Genomic DNA, 13,596 nt, shown 5'->3' with positions numbered 1-13,596 from the left:
TATGTAATATTATTATTATTATTATTAAACTCCATTAGGCTAAAAGCACATCGTCAGAATGATGGGCAATATAAAGAAGTATATAACAGTATAGGAAAATAGGAAGAACAAAAATGAGATGGATTGACTCCATGAAAGAAGCCACAGGCATGAGTCTCAGGAACTGAGCAGGGTGGTCAGGGACGGTCAGGGACAGGACATTGTGGGCGTCCCTCACTCACAGGACTGCCAGGAGTTGTAGCCAACTCAACAGCACAACACAGACGTTACAGCAAAAACATATTTCACTATTTGGTGGTGGCCACTCTTATTCTCCTGTATGTTAATTTCCTGAGTTTCTAATCAGATTCAAGGTTTATGATATATAAATATAATGAAATGAAATATTGTCCTAAAGCTAAAGTATGGACTCTGACATTTAAAGGAACATAAAAGGGCCCTGCCGGTGTGGCTCAGTTGGTTGAGTGTCATCCCAAGCACCAGGAAGTCCCCGGTTCAATTCCTGGTCAAGGAACATGCCTCAGTTGTGGGCTTGATCCACAGTAGAGGGCATGGAGGAGGCAGCAGATCAATGTTTCTCTCCCTCTCTTTTTTCCCTTTCTAAAGTCAATAAAAACATCTTTTTTTAATTAAAGGGATCTAAAAGGTATTTTGGGGTACAAGAAAATAGAATACCATTTTACTTACATTTCACTGATGTAAAATCATGCTAGCCAACTATTTTGTTATCTCTAACAAGAGCAAACAAAAAGAACACAAGTTAAGTTGTACCAAAAAGGATCTCTAATTGTGAGATGGTGAGAAATTTCATGTGATAAAATGAATTCACTGAATCCCTATTTGAGAAAGTTCTAAAGACAACCTTTTGGGCCTTTAGAGGATGGTGGTTGGATGAAGTCTTGATTTACTGTAAAGGCCCACAGGGATGTGCTTACTTGGTACTTTATTACCCAGATTTGACAGGAGCAGGAGTCTTCTCTGGAGCGTGATCTCCACATCACTGTCACTTGACTCTTCTCAGCCTAGGAACTAAGATTCACTGTGGCCACTCAACAGGTATAACTGGGCACACCTTAGCCCTAGTTTCTGATCTCAATATATTCAGGTCCCTCAAGATTAGTTGGCATTTTCCTGACTCCCATTGTGGCTGAAACTCTTAAGCAAGCTGTACATACCTTCTGAAATAGGCCACAGTGCTGTTTGAAATAGAAATGTGTCAAGAAAATGCTAGATTGGGGTTACTTATGCCTTTTCCTCCAGATGGGAACCAAACTCATATTGAGAGTATGTTTTTGTAATCAGAGGGTCTTTCCTAATCCCCTCTCAAACAAGAACCAGAAGGAAGTGACAAAAATGTATCCAAGGTAAAGACTTTTTATTCTATTCAGTCGACCCTTTCCACTTGCCATTTTTATCATTTCACTTGTTCTTAATTCCAGTCCAGTTCATTTTTTAATCCATCAGGTTCTCAGATCTGTCTTTCAGGTGTTGTCTTCTGTAGTAGTGAGGGTGGCATAATTCCTTGAATACTAAAAGGAAGCATCATTTGTCTGGTATCTATCACGGCCTAGGTACTAATCAGGGGCCTCATATTTATCATTTCTAATCCTCACACCAGTTCTGCAAGATCGGTATCTTAATTTTACAGAGGAGGTAACCTCTGTAAAATTAAGAAAAAGTATGGTCTTTTCAAGGTCCAAAGCAGGACCATCTATTCAACTCTACACTGATGCTTCCTATGGCTCTTTTCCATGTGGATTATAGGATATCAGCTCCAAAAAGCAATCTAGCATTCGTTCAGAGGCAAGTTTGTTTGAAAATTGTAACTTCCTCCTTCTCTGTCCCTCCATTTCTGTCAAACTCAGAAGCTTATACACATGGAAGCAAAGTGAGGAGAAAAAAGGATAATATGTGGAATATAATAAATGATTAGTCTATTGCTGTTTTCCTGTCTTTTTATACACACACACACACACACACACACACACACACACACATATATATATATATATATACACACACACACACACACACACACACACACACACATACTAGAGGCCCAATGCACAAAAATTGGTCCAAGAGTAGGCCTTCCTTCCCCCTGCTGCCAGCACTGGCTTCCCTCTGGCCCTAGCTTTGTCAGGAAGGATATCCAGAATGACATCCAGAAGACATCTGGTCTAGTTAGCATATTACCCTTTTATTATTATAGATTTTTTTCCTCTTACATGTTGGGATTCACCTCAATTTCCCCTTTGCTAGAGTACCCCAGCACTACTTACATTTCCAATTTGTTGTATATAAATTAAATTGCATTTATTTACATTGCAATAGAAGAAAAAGGGCATTCTGAGTTTGTTTCTGTAATTTTCATTTGTTCTTATTCCAAAGAGAAAGCCAAGATTTTGGCAGGTGGGAGTCTATAGGACTGAAGGCTGAAGCTGACTCAAGGAAAGATCTATCTTTATATTGTGAACAAACCCACTGAAGATAATATGCTAGGGCATGTCAAGTGGAAGGGAAGAAGAGCTAGTGTCTTTGTAAGGAGATACACAAAAGCAGAAGCGAAAGCAAGAAGATTCTCAAGCCTGGAAAAGGCACAATAGCTTACTGCAAGTAAGTGGGACTGTGGCGCGCGCGCGCGCGCGCGCGCGCTCTCTCTCTCTCTCTCTCTCTTTCTCTCTCTCTCTCTCTCTTTCTCTCTCTCTCCCCTGCCTCCTAGAAGCTCTTTGTAGTGTGGAGGATGTCTGCATGGTGGGCATATTTGGGTAGCATCACAGCCCTCAATGTTGTTAACTCTGTTAACATTCATGGGTAAAGGCTCCCATGAATGCTGTGGAGCGAAGCCCCAGGACCACCAGACTTGGACGTTCTTGCAAGCTTGAACAATGCCCATTTCAGCAGCAAGTGTGAGTACAGTGCAGACTAAAGATTGCTCTCTGGAATAAGGGTCTTATATGGGATGCACATAGGTGGAGAAGGGAGGCAGAGCCAATTATTGACTAAATTTTTTACAATGTTGGTGAGATAGTGTCTCCAAATAAGATTAAGTGTAAGAAAATAACGTAGGCTGATTTTTTTTTTTTTTTTTTTTTTTTTGCTTGTCTCTTAGGTCCATTCTCCACTTTTTTCTCTCTCTGCTCTGTGCCCCAGGGAGCTAACCTTTTTGGATGGCTTCTACAGACTTTTTTGCCCTCTGGATTCCAGTTGTGTCCAGCCATTAGGAGGCACTGGCAGGAGATCAGAGGAAGAGAAAAGAATGAACGGGGATGTTTATTTCTAAGGATCCCTCCCTATGGGTTGACTGGGTCCTTTTACAGAAGGCAGCAGATCCTGTCTGGTGGCCCTGCCTTGCAGTTGCTCTCTCTGGGTTGTGTTCTGTTAACCCTTCCCTCTCCTTGCCCTCAAAAATCTAAAATCTTTAGAAGCTTTCCCATGGCTGTTAGCCTGAGGGGGGGTTAGGCAAGCTGCACTATTTCTTCTTGACTTCCTTTAATCCTGTCTACACCTTGAAAGTAACTTCTTTGTTAAATCCCCCTCCATTATCTTTTGTGGTGCCATCTTTTCTCTGGCAGGAGCCTGACTAATTAATTTATGGATTCATATTTTTCACATCTGAGTTTGTGGATTCAAAACCTTTACATGTGCCACTTTCTTCTGTAATTACCAAAAATCCTTGTGCAGTTTCTATTAAGGATTCCGAGTAGATTATAACTCCTAGCACTGAAGCCTAATCATTTTGAGATTTTTGTCTGAAAGTCCACATTCTAGGGAAGGTCTCAGTCCCAGGCAGATCGAATGGTTGATGAATCCAGTTATGGCTCTGGTGTTGGCTCTAATTGGTTGTGCATGCAAAGAAGTCCCTAGTGACTTGTATCTACTGGAGTATGATGAGACAGAGTTTGAAAATTATTACACATTTCTACATATAAGATTGTCCAGAGGAGATGAAAGATATTAGGATAAATGCAACCCTACTGAAAAATTGTTTCAGAACACTTTTTTTTTAAAGTGTATAAATCTATTGTCACATTGTTATTTTACATAAAATATATTATCTCTCAATATTAACATGCTCTAATATTGGAAGTATATTTTAAAGTAAAGGTATAATTTGTAGGATTTAAAATATCTATAAAATAACACACTTTATACACGATGCTCACATTCTGTAAAATTAATAAATTTGTAAGGATGACTACTAAAGAATTTACCTGGTCATGAGAATAATTTACAGCAAAGCTTCCTCCTTCATTTCACGTTAACATTCCCTTTGAAGGTCTCAAAGAGCTTCACAAACCTCAGGCCACTACCGTGTTTCCCCGAAAATAAAACATCCTCCGAAAATGGAAAGATAAGACATCCGCGTGGAAAGATAAGACATCCCCTGAAAATAAGACCTAGCGCAACTTTGGGAGAAAAAAATAATATAAGACACTGTCTTATTTTCGGGGAAACAGGGTAGAAAGAAAGGGTTTCATCTATTTGCACCATAAATTGCACAGCAAAACCTTCATCAATGCTTACTGAAAAATGCTGGACTGGATGGTAAGTATAGTGTAGCAGAGATCCCAGGGCCTCCAATGCCTACCTAATACTTTTTAGTGGGTCATGGATATGAGTCCCTCATTTCAGAATGATTAAAAATTCAACCACTTCTTGAAGGTGGAGGAGCAGTGCTGTCAGAATGCTGGGTACAAGGTGAAAATGATCCTCCACACCTAGACCTGACTTTGGAGGCATGCTTTACCATGTTGAAACAGATGACGGGGCCGGGAAAGGTCAAGTAGCTTGTGATGGAAATGATTACTAGAAACTGAGAGTGTTTTTAGGAGATATAGTTTCCATCCCAAGAGGAAAGGCAGTTCTATCTTGGATGAGGCTAATTTGAGATGGCAGGGAGCTGGAAAAGAACACGATCTGTGGAATGTCTGAGGAAGTCAATCTGAAGAGGCCACTCATGCTCCCACGTAAAACATGTCAGTGGCATGATGGAAGGTTCTTGAGCGCTGGTTCCAGGGCCTGCGATGAGAGACTATAGAGGTAAAACTCCTAAGTGTTACCAGAGTTAGGAAAAGCTGACTGTATAGTTAGTCCTTCTTTACCTGCAGTTTTGCCTTCTGTACTCAGTTACCTTGCAGTCAACAGTGGTCTGAAATTATTAAATGGAAGATTATAGAATCAAACAATTCATACTTAAATATATATATATATATATATGTATATGTATATATATATATGTATATTATTGATTTTTTACAGAGAGGAAAGGAGATGAATAGAGATTGAGAAACATAGATGAGAGAGAAACATTGATCAACTGCCTTCTGCACGCACACACACACACACACACACACACCACACACACATGTGCCTGCAACCAAGATACATGCCCTTGACCAGAATAGAACCTGGGACCCTTCAGTCCGAAGACTGATGCTCTATCCACTGAGCCAACCGAGTTAGGAATGTATGTACGAGAGAGAGAGAGAGAGAGAGAGAGAGAGAGAGAGAGAGAGAGAGAGAGGAACATTGATTTTTTGGTGTTTTTATTTCACTTATTTCTGCATTCATTGGTTGTTTCTTGTATGTGCCTTGACAGGGAATTGAACCCACAAACTTGTTGAATCAGGACAATGCTCTCACCAACTGAGATACCAGGCCAGGGCCACAATTTATAAGTTTTAAGTGGCATGATTTTCTGAGTAGCATGATGAAAATTTGCACCATCTTGCTCCATCCTGCCCGGGCTTGTGAATCATCCCTTTGTCCAACATATCCTGTTTATCAGAGAAAGAGAGAGAGACCACATTCACATAACTTTTATTACAGTATATAGTTATAATTGTTCTATCATATTATCAGTTATTGTTGTTAATCTCTTACTGTGCCTAACTAATGCATTAAACTTTATCATAGGTATGTGTGTATAGGAAAAACATAGTATATATAGGGTTGGGTACCATCTGTGGTTAAAGCATTCACTGGGGGGTCATGGCACATATCCCCCCAGAAAAGGAGGGACTGGTGTATTCACAATAAAGTTAGAGACTTTGTTAGAAAGAATCTGCCCTCAGATCCTGGAGAAGAGTGCCACTGACCCACTTAGCACAGGTGTGAGCAGAGCCAGGATAAGCATCTTTCCCTGTGAGGAACTCAGCCTGACTGGACTCAATTCCTTTTCAACTTTCTCCCAAGTAGGGGAGCTGGTGAAAAGGGGGAAAGAAGAAGCAGCTGTTTCCTTCGACAAGTTCGAAACATGGGTCCTTTTCTGTCAATTGGCCCAAACCCTGCAAGGGAGTAGGTCAATTCTTTGCTTGGCTTCCACGCCTTCCCTATAAAAGTCTTCCTTTAGCGAGAACCGGTTTGGCTCAGTGGATAGAACGTCAGCCTGCAGTCTGAAAGGTCCCAGGTTTGATTCCGGTCAAGGGCATGTACCTTGGTTGCCGGCACATCCCCAGTGCGGGGTGTGCAGGATGTAGCTGATGGATGTTTCTAACTCTCTCTCTCCCTTCCTCTCTGTGGAAAATCAATAAAATGTCTTTTTTTTTTTTTTTTTTTTAAGTCTTCTTTAGCTCCTGTCTCCTAACCACTTCTGGTTTGGCTCTGCTGGATTCAAGTCAACTTTTGCTCAAATTAACTCCAAAACATGTTTAATGTGCCTCACTTTGTCTTTTAACACCACAGCTGCTTTATTATCTGAAGACTTCAAGTTATCTGGGCTTAATACCAACTCTGAACCAGCTCTGACAATGGGAAGCTTTGGGGCTATTCTGAGAGTAAGACATTTTTCCAAGAGGGCTCAGGTCCTGAAAGGGACAGGCAGGAAATGTCCCCTGTGCTCAGCTAACGTATCTAGCTATTGGGGGAAATATTACTGTGATATGGTGATTTATAATCATAAATATATATATTTGATTCCCCTTCCCATTCCTGGCACAGAAATCCTTAAACTCTTCCAATTTCCTGAGTGATGAAAGCAATGAAACTGTCTTTTGCTATTCACAACAAGCCCCTTTGACCACATCGGAGTTTATGTTAACGAAGCGGCTGTTGGAAAGCTCCTAGGTAACCCAAGGATGGGGGCTGGCTGCCAGTGAAGCCGACCATGTGATGAGAGGGTTGGAACATTCAGTCCCACTCCTAACCCCTGGGGAAAAGAGAGAGGAAATTGAGTTCAACCACCAATTGGCCAAAGATGTAATCAATCATGTCAAGGTAATGACAACTCCAAAAGAGACCCCAAAAGAATGGGGTTTGGAGAGTTTCTGGTTTGCAGGGCAAAAATGCCAGGAAGGTGGTGCACCCCACACTTCGAGGGGACAGATGCTTGTGTGTTCCAGACTCTTCCAGACTTTGCTCTGTGTCTGTCCCTTCATATTCCTAAATAGCCTTTGTAATAAACTGGTAATCTAGTAAGAAAACTGATTTTTCTCTTTAAGCTAAGTAGCTTGTAGCAGATTAGTCAAACCTGAGGAGGCGGTTATGGGGACCTTAGATCAATTGGGAAAGTAGTGATGATACAGTGGAGAATGAAGAACACCTTGACCGAGTGACCCAAATGAATACCACCAGTGTGTGTCGGGGATGAGCTTCCTGTGAAGGACACAGCATCACCGAGGTAGTATTCTTGCCACAATTGCATCTTTTTTGAATTTCCTAATGAGACAATATCAGACTAACCCCAAATAAGGAATGTTCTATTAAAAGGAGGGAAGACTATTTTTTTAAACATGCCAATGTTATAAAAGGCAACGGAAAGCTGTGGAAATATTCCAGATTAAAGGAGGCTAAAAAGACCAGACAACTAAATGCAGTATTAGGTTAGGTGTGTCTGCCGGAGGAGAAAAAATGCTACAAAAGACTTTTTTGCCTGAATTCACAAATGTGAAATTCGGACAGTCAGATAAAAAGTATGCTATCAATGTTAAATACATTGAAGTTGATAACTGTGCTGCAGTTACATAAGAGATAATCATGATCCTTAGGAAATACACACTGAAAAGTTTAGGAGTAAAAGACCATGATTTATGTAACTTGCCCTCAAATGGGTCAGGCAAAGAGAATAGCAAAACAAATAGGGTAAAATGTAATAAGTGAATCTGGGTAAAAGGGATGTGGGTTATTTTTTTACTACTCATAGTTACAACTTCTCTGTATGTTTGAAATTATTTGCTATTAAAAAGTTAAAATGCTTTTTGTTCTTTCTGGCTTTTTATGTAGATTTTTTTATCACATAGTCAAATACATATTTTGTCATTACAAATCAAGTTGACTTTTACAATGTATTTTTCTATCCATTGTTATGATAAAACCACAGAGGCAGGCCCTGAAGAGGAATTAGTGCACCAACAGCAACAGGTCTCCAAGCAGACAGTATGGCATCTTTGAGATTAATTATGATTTTACTGTTACTTGGTTGGGTGGGGATGGGAGCAAAATGGGGGTGATGAATTGAAAAGCATAATGTAGATATCTTACTACATTTAAGCACCCAAACTGAAATGTTCAACACATAATAATGCTATATAATAAAAAGGTAATATGCAAATTGACCCTCATGTCCTTGCATCACAAGATGGCCACCCCCATGCCATCACAAGATGGCTGCTCCCATGTCATCACAAGTTGGCCACTACAAGATGGCTGCCCTCCACTGGCATAAGATGGCCGGCAGGGGAGGGCAGTTGGGGGGGGACCAGACCTGCAGGGAAGGGCAGTTGGGAAGGATCAGGCCTGCAGGGAAGGGCAGTTGGAGGTGATTGGGTTGGCAGAGGAGCAGTTAGGTGTCAATCATGCTGGCAGGGGAGTGATTAGGGGACTATCAGGCTGGCATGCAGAGTAGATGGGGGCAATCAGGCAGCCAGGCAGGTGAGTGGTTAGGAGCCAGCAGTCCCCAGTTTAGGCCTGTGGGATGGGGCCTTAATCAGCAGTTGGACATCCCCCAAGGGGTCCCAGATTGGAGAGGGTGCCAGGTGGGTTGAGGGATACCCCCCACCCAGTGCATGAATTTTGTACACCAGGCCTCTAATTATATATACTAAATATGGGTCATTATATATTTGACATATTGTGTCACTTATCCAACTTAATATATGTCAGATTTATAATTTGTGCAGCATCCAATATATATATATCAGAGATCTAATAAAATGTCAAGATAACTGAGAAAATAACATATTTTACTAATTTCCTATTGGGAAATTACAGTACTCGTGACCAAACAGCCAAAGAGAACCTAGTTAGGAGAAAGACTCCACTACTGTTTGTCAGCTCTTCAGAAAATAACCAACTCTGTTAAGGCCTCTTCTTGGTATCTGTAAAAGGCCATAACTTCTGAATATGGCTCTGGGCAGTAGCTTGTAAAGAAAAGTGTAAAAGACTTCAATGACTTAGGAGAACCTCATAAAACAGAGTTGATAATGACTGGGTATCTCTGCCCCACACAGCACTTTAGTCTCGATTGTAAAGGGCGGAATTGTGAAGACCTGTTGCCTGCCAGAGACAGTAAGAGCTTTACATCATACTGTATTGTATGTGAACATTATGACAGTAAAGAAGTAAGTTATTGTTATTATTTGGGGGACATAGTTCCCAGAGCAAAGCAGAAGCACGGGGATAATGAAACTTTAAAACAGCTACCAAAAGGTAGACATTCAAATAGCTCAGGAGGGTTGATTTACATGCTTAAAATTCCCAGAGTTTGACTCATCATGTCCTTTCCTTGCTCCTTCCATCACTTTCCCTCTCTCCCAGTGCCTGGTCCACCTTCAGCAACACTAGTATCTCTTTATCATCTGCCATGTAGACAGAAAGCTGTCTGACACCAATCAGAATTAATTTATTTATACTAAAAGCTCCTCCCCCCTCCCCTATTATATCTGCCCCACTGGACTGAAATGCTACCAAATAGAAATGCATACATTTCAGTTAGGGTACTTTTGCCAGATAGATTTCCTATTTGTGCAAACTTCAGTTGGTTGGTAATGGCTGCCTGGCCTGCCTCGGTGAGAAGGACTCTGGAGTAAGAGCTTGTCCGGAGCTCAGCATGGAGGAGAACCTTGATGGATTAATGATGACTAACATGGTTGGATAAGGCAGTGGTCGGCAAACTCATTAGTCAACGGAGCCAAATATCAACAGTACAACGATTGAAATTTCTTTTGAGAGCCAAATTTTTAAAACTTAAACTATATAAGTAGGTACATTGTTATGAACTTAATTAGGGTACTGCTAAGCTGGCCTTTGCTAAAAACTCAAGGGGCCAAAAAGAGCCGCATGTGGCTGGCGAGCTGCAGTTTGCCAACCCCTGGGATAAGGGATTAGTGGGGGCATTCCTAGCTTAGATTTGACATTATCAGTAAATGCATTGCCTCCTCTAGAAACTCTTTTTATTCACATGTTGTCATACCTCCATGTATTTTTACAGACTGGAATACTCTTTTTCCTTCTATACATTTGGGAGTTTTCATGCTTCCTTCCAGGCTGTGTTCAAACTTGACTTTCCCTATGAAGCCCTCCCTGGCTTCTCCAAGCATCTCCCAAGATCACAAGACGGTGAGCCTCTGAGAATCTGCTTCTTGATCTTCTTCACCAATCTCTGAAGCACCAGCAGAGTGTCTGACTAAAAGTAGGCATCAAAGGAATAAGTAAATACATGTTAACTTTCAAAATTTTTTTTCAATTTAGGGAGGTGGGTTAAGAGAAAACAATTAGTATTTAATATAGAAAACTGAGCATGAAAACAACCACCAAAAAATGACTTAGAACAGTGGTCAGCAAACTGCAGCTTGCGAGCCACATATAGCTCTTTGGCCCCTTGAGTGTGGCTCTTCCACAAAATACCATAGCCTGGGTGAGTATTTTGAAGAAGTGGTATTATAAGAAGTTTAAATTTTAAAAAATGTGGCTCTCAAAAGAAATTACAATCGTTGTATTGTTGATGTTTGGCTCTGTTGACTAATGAGTTTGCCGACCACTGACTTAGAGCATTATGGGGATTTGGAGACTAAAACAATGCAGCAACAGGAACCGGCAACAGAATGAAAAGGCAACCTATAGAATGGAAGAAAACAGAGTAGAAACACAGTTGCCAGGGGCTGGGAAAATAGGGAGAGGCTGGCAGAAGGGTACAAATTTTCAGCTGTAAACTGAATAAGACCTGAGCATCTAATATAGTGACTATAGATAGCATTATGTTGTATATATATGAAATTCACTAAGACAGTAGAGCAGAGGTTCCCAAACTTGTTTGTGCCGTAGACCCCTTGCCATGTTTTTCGGTTTTAGGTAGACCCCCTACTTACCTGATATTGATTTTTTTGTAAATTTCTAACTGTAGTGAAGTTTAGTGTTAAAATTTAATAAAAAATAATGTACCTACTTTTCTCCGGCATTCTCAAACAAAATAACACTGATTCACTATAATTTGTATGATAAACTACCAGTTTATATTTTTTTAAATATTTTCTCAGCACTTTCCTATTCAAGATTCAGGAAACGAATGAACGTATTTTTCTCACATTCATATTTATAGAGTGACGAATTGAACAAGTCGGTGCAAGTTTGCGAAGCTTTGAGACAAAAATTGGCAAGAATGTTTACTGCGCGTATGCTTGTAACAAGATGATACTGGTATATCATTATGTGCAGGTTTTTATCCTACAACTTACACAATTTTATAAACATATATAATAAATTTTTTACTTCATAGGTACTTTTATAAATAATTTATATGTTTTTATATTATAAGATAATATGATGTAAGTAAATAGGTACTATCAGTGTATGTTGAGATCCACTATCGTGGACCCCCATTTTCATTTCATGGACCCCCAAATTTTTTTTCGCTGACATAGACCCCTTGCAGGTTGTCATAGACCCCTGGGGGTCGATATAGACCACTTTGGGAATCACTGCAGTAGAGTGTAAATTTTCTCACCAATCAATAAGTAAAAAAATAAGTAATATATTAACTAACTAGATGGGAGAAGTCTTTCACAATGTAAACTTATATAAAACTAGAGGCCTGGTGCACGAATTCGTGCACAGGTGGGGTCCAGCCAGCTCTCCCTGATGAGGGCTGATCAGGAGAGGCCAGTGGGGGGAGGGGAAACAGGAGGTTGGCCGGCCAGCCCTGATCCCAATGGGGTGTGGAGGCCGATTGGGGGTGGGGCCAGCCCAGGGGAAGGGCTGTGGAGGGGGAGGGATGGCCAGCTGGCCCCACCCCTGATCAGGGGGGCGGATTGGAGGCAGGGCTGGCCAGGAGGAGGGGCCCTGTCCTGATGGGGCCTGTTGGCCAGTTGCAGTGTGCGTCATAGCAACTAGTTGTTTCAGTCGTTCTGGTCGCTCCAGCCTTCTGGTCACTTGGATTTTATATATATAATTACATTATACGCTTTAAATATCTTACCATTTTATCTGTCAATTATATCTCAGTACAGCTTAAAAATAAATGTCAAACATTCAGATCCTTGAAGCTTACCAACTTGACGTTTATTTTAGGCCGCGCCCTGCATTGTGCAGGCCTTTTGCACAGACAGGTGAAAAAACTTTATACCACAAACTGTCAAGATTATCACTAATTGAGATGCTAAAACACAGACTTACATTAAATTCCCGATTCCACACAAGTGCTCCAGCCTTTCCAGCATCACTGAGCCACCCAGGCCAGGCTGTCTTTCTAGTTTCCCTTGTAAAATGAGGACGAGGATGGAAAAGTCTCCTTTGCATGACTATGAGGATTGCAAGGGTCCTAGATCATAGTTGGTTCTCCTGTGGGAGTCTCGTCGCCGTCCCGCTGTGTGTACAGCCTTTGTCCTCCCAGCTCCTCCAGAGTCAGTGACATCATAAAAACACAGGAAGGGAAATCTGTAAACATTAGTCATGGAACAAGCCTGTTTCTGAGACTCCGACTCAGAATTTACTTTTACTTGTTGCCCTCTTGTGGATTTCTTGGGTACTGAGATTCAGTCTGACAGTAAAAGAGGGCTTAGAGTTACTTTAGTTGCCATTGTGGGCACCCTCTTCTCGGTGTTGGCTTGTAAAGTTTGAATGTGGTGCTGAGAGCATGGATAAGATCATTAACCTGCCTTCGTCCATAGATCCCTCTCCTCCCCAGTTTGCAAATATAAAAACTGAATCCCAAATAATTTGAATTCTCCTGACTTTCAATTAAGCATACTTCTCATTTACACAATTAGATAATAGTTGCCTGTATTTACAATTAGCTGACGGCTATATTCTCATTTACTTCTTTCTTAGATCAATTAATTTGCCTTATTGCACATGTGATCCCACTCGCTTCTAGTCTATTTCCTGCGTGCTTCCAATTTTCTTTAGAAGCATTTTCTTGTCATTCTGTGTGTGTGGAAGCATTGGGTGACACTTCAATATCCTGTCTCTATTTGCTGAAGATTTCTTTGGAATTTCCCACTTTTGGGTATTTCTCCTGCTTCCTGAACTACCCCTCCACTTCTCTGATGTTATGCAAAGTTCATTTCTTCTACGTTCCATCTACTTCTTCTGAGTCTTTCAGGCCATAGTGGCTCATGCCACCTCTTTGGGGACTCATATCATTGACTTATGTAAGTTACT

The 13,596-nt window shown here is 40.9% G+C and overlaps 1 long non-coding RNA gene across 1 annotated transcript; it reads right to left on the bottom strand.

The window, feature by feature from the left end:
• Nucleotides 1–5,555: 5,555 nt before the first annotated feature.
• On the bottom strand, nt 5,556–12,819 carry LOC311619395. The gene is made up of 3 exons (XR_014794492.1): nt 12,610–12,819; nt 10,412–10,624; nt 5,556–5,780 (listed from the first exon to the last, which is right to left on the bottom strand). It is a non-coding gene; the product is annotated as an uncharacterized lncRNA (long non-coding RNA).
• Between the last annotated feature and the right edge of the window lie 777 nt (nt 12,820–13,596).

Source organism: Pipistrellus hanaki, assembly GCF_964339955.1.
Source record: "Pipistrellus hanaki genome assembly, chromosome: 3".
Classification (NCBI taxonomy): domain Eukaryota; kingdom Metazoa; phylum Chordata; class Mammalia; order Chiroptera; family Vespertilionidae; genus Pipistrellus; species Pipistrellus hanaki.
This window is presented reverse-complemented; position numbering and strand designations above follow the sequence as displayed.